General features: G+C 29.3%; 1 pseudogene; it reads left to right on the top strand.

Moving 5' to 3' along the window:
* The window catches only part of LOC107485733 (subtilisin-like protease SBT4.14), a 9,072-nt pseudogene extending 3,290 nt beyond the window's left edge, over positions 1-5,782 (top strand).
* The last annotated feature ends 2,649 nt before the right edge of the window (positions 5,783-8,431 follow it).

Genomic DNA, 8,431 nt, shown 5'->3' with positions numbered 1-8,431 from the left:
AATAATTAAATTTGTTATAAATTTTTTAATTTAATTTTGATATAATGTTAGATGAAAGATTTTATACATCTGTTTAGTTATATATTGTAATTAAAATATTTTTATCATTATTTTTAAAAATAAAAAATATTTTAAATTGGTAAATTAATCAGTTTATTTTAAAATTTTATATGCAACATAGGTACATATAATAGAACAAAAGAAAAAAAAAATAAGTAATAAGGATGAATAGATCGAGAATAAAATAAAATATATAAAGTCATGAAAAAATAAAATATTAAATTAATACCTAAACTATAATTGTTTGAATTAAAAATTATAATTAAAATATAAAAAAGAGAAATAATATAACTGAAAGATACATAGAGTCATGGAGAGCTATATAAAAAAAATTGGAGAATTTAAAATTTATTTTTTGATGAAAAGAAGATGACCACTAAATAAGGAATAGAAAAAGAAGGTTGAAAATATAAAAATAAGAAAAGGGTTTAAGAGAATAAAGGAGTAACGGTACAATAATTAAATTTGATTAGGTTAAATAATAATCAAAATAATAGAAAAATAAAAAAATAAATTTAAAACTTTAGCTAATTGAATTTATTTTATTTGCAGTGGAGTCATTTAAAATTTAAAGTGGGGCATATTATATATAACTATATTTTTAAAACAAAAATTAATAACACCGTGGGGGCAAGTGCCCCCTCATTGCTGTGCTTGGGTTCGTCCCTGGGTGAAGTTGCTTCTGGATCGTTGACACGTGTTACTGTATAGTTTAAAAAAAACCGATTTATTTTATACAAATGGTTTATTTAAAAAAATCGGTTTGAATAGATCAAATAACTACTTTTAAAATAATTTAAATTCTTTCTGTATGTTATTCCTAAATTCCTAACAGATGAATTTGATATGTTCTTTTTCTTCATTCATATTGACCAATTTTTCTGGAAATTTATCTGAAACTTTTTTTTATTTAATTTTTGTCAAATATATGTATACAAATTGTTTGAAAAAGTAAAATTTAGTATTATGAAAAGAAACAAAATTCACGATTTTTTTTATAGGAATGACATAAATGATATCATCTGTCCTTTTTTTTGTCTCTGTTTCTATTTTTTTGATGAGTTTTGTTTTGTTTCCCATAACTTACATTTTCAGTTGCTTTTAAATTAAGCTGTAAACAGATTTTAAATTAAGCTGTAAAAATATGTTCAACTGCAAATTTATCGTTAAATTAAATTTTATGGTAATCAATCAATTAACTTTTATTTTACTAATAAACTATTTTCATGCAAATTATTGTTGATTTTTCAATATTATTCTATAAATAAATTATTTTTTTAAGATAATAAGACTATAATTTACTTGTCTAGAAATTATGATTTCACTGTCATGCACGTTTTTGTGTTTTTACTTATCAACTAGAATTTATTTTTTAATGAAATTAGAATTTATTTTCAATAAAACAAAAGTATCTAACCAAAATATTAATTTTGTCTCCTTAAATAATTGAACATAATATTATTAATTTTGTCTACAACAAAAATTTTTAATAAATTTTTTCAAAATAAAATTGATTCAAAAATAGAGAAAAAAAAAGAACAACTAATGAAAATATTTATTTTAACATTGCCATCAAGAATAGAATAGCCATAGAAAAAATTTAACCAAATAAAAAGGACCTAACTCCTACAATTAAACTACTATCATATCATCACAATAAACTATAACATCACCAACTAAAGAGACATATAACAAATATGAAAGAAATCATGCCAAAATTTCAACAATGCTCATGCTATCAACTAGTCTACGTTATTATACTATAATTACATTTTTGTCTTCCATCATATGAAATTGCCATGAATTATCTTGGCATTTATGATCCTGAACATCAAAATGGTGTGATGACATAAATATGTACGTATTTATTAAATAATTTTCATTATTCACAGAGGAATGAATAAAAACATAAATTAAGAAATACATTTGAAATAATAAATTTGATTAAGAAATATAAATAAAAGGAACATACCTAATTGAAAGTTTCATATTAGTTTTGAAAAAGGGATTGAAAGAGAACGAATTTTACGTGCGAAACGAAGAACGGAATAAAAGTAACTGCTTGATCCAATTCAAATCGGTTTTTTTAAATAAACCATTTATATAAAATAAACCAATTTTTTTTAAACCATATAGTAACACGTGTCAGCCATCCAGAAGCAACTTCACCCGTAGTCGACTGCCGGTGAGTTTTTGCCTAGAAATAAACCAGTTTTTAGTTAAAGCTTAACATGAGAGGTGTCAATCTCCAAGGCTGCATCTTTATATGAATAAAACTCTCTTCATCTTGGTGTGAGTAATCACTTTAATAAAATACTTATGGTTTTACCAAAGGGACAAAAAATCAAAAGTTCATCTTATGGATACAGAGTGATGAGTACACTATTGGTACAAGAAAAAAAATGAGTCCTTCTTTTCCATGTTATGGAGTTAAAGTTCTAACTTTTGTATTCCTTTCATGGTTGGCAAAACATGAAGCAAGATCATAGGAGCAAAATACTTCAAAGCAGATGGAAACTCTGATCCATTAGACATACTATCTCCCATAGATGTTCTTGGCCATGGCACTCACACTGCATCAACAGCAGCAGGCACCCTGGTCCCAAAGGCAAGCCTTTTCGGCCTGGCTAACGGGACGGCCCGCGGCGCAGTCCCCTCGGCCCGGCTGGCCATTTATAAGGTCTGCTGGACATCCAGTGGATGTGCAGATATGGACATACTTGCTGAATTTGATGCTGCCATTCATGATGGTGTGGATATCATTTCAATTTCCATTGGTGGAGGTGATCCTAGCTATGTGGTTGATGTTATATCCATTGGCTCGTTTTTCGCCGTTAGTAAAGGGATCCTCACAGTGGCCTCCGCCGGAAATGATGGCCCGGATATGGCCACCGTGACGAATACTGCTCCGTGGATTGTTACAGTTGCAGCTAGTGGCATTGACAGGGCTTTCAGGAGCACTGTGATTTTAGGGAGTGGAAAGAATGTTTCTGTAAGTTTATTTCTTATGCCTTCTAAATTTTCTTGAAATAAGAAAAAGAAAAAGAAAAAGAAGAGTATTTTGGTTATTAATTTAATTAATCAACTTCTAATTTCATAACCAAGGTCTACTTATATAACTATGATGAATTTGAATGTAAGAGTACACATCAGAATTAGAAACAATACTAAAAGTTTATGCTTTGATTTTGTTTTGTCATACTAATCAGTGCAAAACTTCAATCCTATGAGTAGCCTTTAATTGTATATATTATTTTCTGATCACTATTTTAGAAATTTTTATCTAGTTTTTTAAAATTTCAATGTGGCTTAGATGCTGCACATAACTTGTGGCATGTATGCAACTTATAGCATTATAGAATGATTCACCTAAGTTCACCTCTAATTTGATCAGGGTTTAGTTAAATGAAAGACTAAATCATGTGTTATGTGAATATTACTATATTACTTTACAAACCAATTTGTATGATCAAATGGTAAATAATAAACAATATGACATGCATTCTGTTATTGAATCTTGAAAAGATTTGGTCATGAATTCATCATGTGTGAAAAGTGAAAACCCCAATCATGGAGGTTATGCAGGGAATAGGAGTGAGCAGTTTCAATCCAAAACAGAAACAATATCCTCTCATCAATGGCGTCGATGCTGCTTTGAACTCTGAAGCCAAGGAATATGCCCTAGCTTTTGCTTTTGTTCTTACCAATTATGTTTGTTCAATGATGATAGCAAAGAAGATCTTAATTAATGCATTGATATAGATACTGCTTTGGAGGTTCCTTAGATCCAAATAAGGTGAAGGGAAAGCTTGTTTATTGCAAATTAGGAACATATGGCACTGAAGCAATTGTGAAAGAAATTGGGGGGATTGGTGCCATAATTGAAAGACAAAGATATCTTGATGTTGCTCAAGTTTTCATGGCTCCTGCTACCATTGTGAATATGAGCTTAGGTCATACTATCACTAGTTATATACATTCCACAAGGTATAAACAAACAAACCCTGTTTAACTTTTTAATAACCACTCTTTACCTTTTAGACAAATTCCACACAAATATTTTAGGCACCAGAGGATTCTCCTTCTAAAATATGATAATATAATCTCTTCACACCCTTGTATTTTGTAAAATGTAATACTAAATCAAAGAAGAGGCTAATATAAACATGATAAATCAAAGAATGCATGCTGTATATTATATTACCAAAAGATTCAAGTTGACCTGAATTTCATGTTCAACTAAGATCACCATCAGCAGTGATATACAAGACCCATGAAATTAGAAAGCCAGCTCCATTTGCTGCTTCAACATATTCTTAAGGTACAAAATGGATGCAAGTTTTCAACCTTACACAGTTAGTTCTATATTTAATTTAACCATAAATTCGGTACCTAATTAACTGAGTTTTTGGTTTTGTTTTTCCTTTTTATAATACATTTGTGCAGCCTGATATTGCAGCACCTGGCATTAACATCTTGGCATCTTATACACTTAGGAGGTCAATCACTGGGTTGAAAGGGGACACACAATTTTCAAAATTTAATCTATTGTCAAGAACTTCCATGGCTTGTCCTCATGTTGCTGGAGTAGCAGCATATGTGAAGTCATTTCATCCAGATTGGACTCCTGCTGCAATCAGATCTACCATTATTACCACAGGTGAGGTTTTTTGTCTCAGTTTTCATTTCTAGGCTTCATAGTTTTATAATTTTGTGGATAAAGGAAGTGAAAGCAAAAAATGAGAACACTCCTTTCTATTGTTTTTATTATTTCCTTCAAAAAATCTTTACAATTCGAAACATGAAAATGAAAATTTGCGTGAGTTTAGTTTGAGTTTTCATTTTCTGTTTTTATTTTTTACTTTCTGTTTCCATTTCCAGTGTTTTTAGTTAAGATATTATGAAGGAAAAAGGAAACTAAACAAGCTTGTGTGCACTAGCTTAGTTGTTTTAACCATTTGCTAACATGAAAAATTAGCACAAATTAAAATCCATAAATCATAACATCATATCTTTTGACATTAACATTTCCATAATCTTTGTTTAAAGCCAAACCAATGAGCAAGAAAATCAACAATGAAGCAGAATTTGCCTATGGTTCTGGCCAACTAAACCCGACAAGAGCTCTAACACCTGGTTTAATCTATGACATGGATCACTTTGGTTACATCCAACTGTGCCATGAAGGTTACAGTGGTGCCACATTATCAGTGTTACTTGGTTCTCCTGTGAATTGCTCTTCTTATTTGCTTCCTGGTGCTATTGGCCATGATGCCATCAACTACCCCACCATGCAACTCATCTTGAAATCAAATAAAGACACAACAATTGGGGTTTTCAAAAGGACAGTGACAAATGTAGGTCTTGGTTCAACAATCTATAATGCCACTATCAAGTCACCAAAGGGAGTTGAAATCACAGTGAAACCAACCAGCCTCATATTTTCTCATACCATGCAGAAGAAGAACTTCATGTTAATGGTGAAAGCTAAATCTATGGCAAGTATGAAAATTCTCTCTGGTCCCTTATATGGAGAAACTCAGTTTACTATGTTAGAAGTCCTATTGTCATTTATAGTCCATAAAATTGTCTTTGATAGTTGAAATATGACACAAATACAACCACAAAAATATATTTGTTTAGATTTTGAGAAAGGTATATATGGTAGAACTAAACTATTATATGTTTGAAAAAAAAAAATAATTCATTCTGTATTTGTGTATATTTATATGTCTTATTTCATATATTTTTAATATATATTTTATATTTTAATATAATTAATTAGTGTCTGATTTTTTGTATATATATAATATAATTGATAATAGAATATGATCGAAGATACAAATTTTTTATATTTTCAATTATTCTAAATGAGGGAAAAAATATAATTTTTATTTCTTTATTTCAGTATTTATGTATTGTCAGATCAGTTTGTCACAATTATTAAAACTATCACAATCTATAACTTAGCATTTAGTTCTTCACTACATAATTCTAGATAAATTTTTACTCTCATAATTTCTTATCTAATCCAAGGATTAAATAAAATAATTTTTTTGCAAAAGATGTTATTTAGGTCTATTACTTTTATGAAATGGAATACGCCATGGTAAAACAGAATTGGAAGCTCTTTTGTAACATTTTTTTTAACTTAAGAGATCGTATTTAAAATTATATTTAAGGTAACGGCAAATATCTTCAATCCCAAGTTACTAGCAATACTAAAGATCTATTATTCAAGAGTCGCATATACTTTCTCAGAATTTACAAAAACATAACACATTCTAAGTAGTGTTCATTGCTCAACAAGAAGATATAACTTACATCAGAATCACATTCACTTTGCATTGTATCTCAAGTGAACTCACTATGTTTTATTTAATGGAACCATTACTCTTTGCGGCTAGTGAATTTGATTCTTCTGAACTACTAGATTTATCTTCAAACTGTATGGGAAGCCTTTTAGGAGAATGCGAGACAGGTTTTAGAAGAGACGGTATTAATTCAAATGGTCTTTCTAACATCTCTACTACTACTTTATTTATAGATGGTCAATTCTTTGGATTTATTTAAATACACTATAGGCTTACTAAAGTAATTTTCATTATCATGTCATTTTCTTTCTCTCTGCTCGATAAACATCTTGCAAGAATATTAAGTTATTCTATGTTTTTATAGATCTAATCTAAAAAATACATTTCACTAGTATGCGATATTTCACTATCATAGTTCTTTTTTTCATTAACTACTTTTAGAATTAATATACTATAACTGTATACATCTGGTTTGTAATAAATTTCGCTATGTGTTCTACTAAATACTTTTGGTGCAATGAACCTTGGAGTTTTTCTTGCTCCCAACATAGATACGACACTTTCATCTTTTTTTATATATTTTGGCTAGTCCAAAGTCAACAATTTTTTGAGTAAAGTTTTCATCTAAAAAAATATTTTGAGACTTGATATCAAGATGTAAAATTTTTATATTACATTGAGGATGTAAATAATTTAATCCTCAAACAATATCAATTGTGATTCTATACTATGTATTCCAATCCAAATCACAAACAATAACAGAAAATATTTTTTTATAAATAGACTTATCCAAAGAGCCATTAAATATAAATCCTAATCCTTAAATGAGTGTTCTTTTGTTTGTCTCGGGACAAAATTCTAAAAATGAAACAATATTCACAGGAGTTCTATCAATAATAATAATCTCATTTACAAATTCTTTTTCTCTTTCTTTTAACTCTTTAAGTACCTTCACTATTACCTGACGACCATCAATCAATCTTGCTTTATACACAATACTATATCTCTCTTGTCCTATCTTCTCATTAAATGAATTTGTTATCCTTTTTAGTTCGCCATAACTATAGCGTTTGAGTCACGGAACGATAACGTTTTATGAAATGTTCGACATTGTGGTCAGAAAAGGTGCTTTTTTTCTTCCATTATGTCATCTTCTGTAGTAAACTAAAACACCTCTTAGGATTATCAGAATTAATCATAACCATCATGAGTCCAACACCTCCTGCTAGTGCACTTGTGTACGAGATGAGATGGTAAATAATTATAAACAATAATTTGGATCCTTAGGAAAATGGTCACAATGCAATAAGTCAGGCAACAAAGGAAAAAACCATCCAAGGTAACTTGGAAGAAATATTTACAATCCAACATCTAATAACTATCCAAATTCAGACTACATAGGCATTATACACATAAAGAAACATCTAAAATGCGAGCAAAATAACACATGAAGTCTTAAAAAAAATCCACAACTAAAAAAAGACACATCGAGCAAATTAAAAAATAACAAAAAAGACCCACACATTGGCACACCAACATCCAAAAAAGAGAAAAACAAATCTAAAACGTTACAACCAATGCCAATCTAATTTCATATTCAAACATCCAAAATACAATTAAAAAAACCAGTGATATAATCTAAATTTATACATTATCCAGCTGATCCAAAAAATACACATATAAAAGCTAATCTAAATTTGGGCCTCAATATTCATTGCAAATTTAAAGATAATGATCTTGCATTGCACCTTATCCATCATAACAAAGTCTATCAGTTTAGTTTTGGTACTCGTTGGATTGGGAAGGAGCTTGTTATTGGTTTGATATATTCGATCAAAGAAGAGATGCTGCTGATACATGTGAAGGGAACGATTGTCTTTGGGATATACACCAATCTGGACGATGCTGGACTTCTGGTCCTGACAAGAAACGAACTTGCTATCCATGGAACAGAGACATGTACTTGATCTTTATAAAAACTAAAGTGAGATCCGTGTACAAAGAAATAAATTAATTATATTATATAATATATTTTAATAAGTATTATATTATTTAGA

Source organism: Arachis duranensis, chromosome 4 (genome assembly GCF_000817695.3).
Source record: "Arachis duranensis cultivar V14167 chromosome 4, aradu.V14167.gnm2.J7QH, whole genome shotgun sequence".
Lineage (NCBI taxonomy): Eukaryota > Viridiplantae > Streptophyta > Magnoliopsida > Fabales > Fabaceae > Arachis > Arachis duranensis.
Note: the sequence above shows the minus strand (reverse complement) of the source record. Positions and strands in the feature narration are given on the sequence as shown.